Raw genomic sequence first — 483 nt, 5'->3', positions numbered from 1 at the left:
TTTAATAAAATTTTATTTACATCTTTCCTGCAAGCTACAAGTGCACTTCAGACTAGCGATAAATAATATTGAATGAACACAGCCACAGTAGTTTGGATTTGCTCTGGAACATATACGCACACTAAAAATAAATGACCTTCTAAATATTTCATAGCTTAGTTGATTCAAATATAAATTTCGTGTTCTTTAAGAAACTGGCAAATGCAAATGAATGGCTATGCATTCTTGTAAAGTCTGAAGAAACCTGAAGATGGCATGTGTTTTTTTTTTTCTAAAAATGCAATACAAATATGTACCTAATCACTGCATACATTGATGGATTAGAAAGGTCTAGACAGATGCAATCTCCAAAATATACAGTTATAGGATATTCCAAGTGGAAAAAAAATTGATACTGATAATTGTTTAAAGAAAGAGTCAAAGTCAACAAAAATATTGATAAAATTATATACTTAAAAAAAAAAAAAAAAATATATATATATA

The sequence above is a fragment of the Marmota marmota genome, unplaced genomic scaffold, assembly GCF_001458135.2.
Source record: "Marmota marmota marmota unplaced genomic scaffold, marMar, whole genome shotgun sequence".
Lineage (NCBI taxonomy): Eukaryota > Metazoa > Chordata > Mammalia > Rodentia > Sciuridae > Marmota > Marmota marmota.
Note: the sequence above shows the minus strand (reverse complement) of the source record.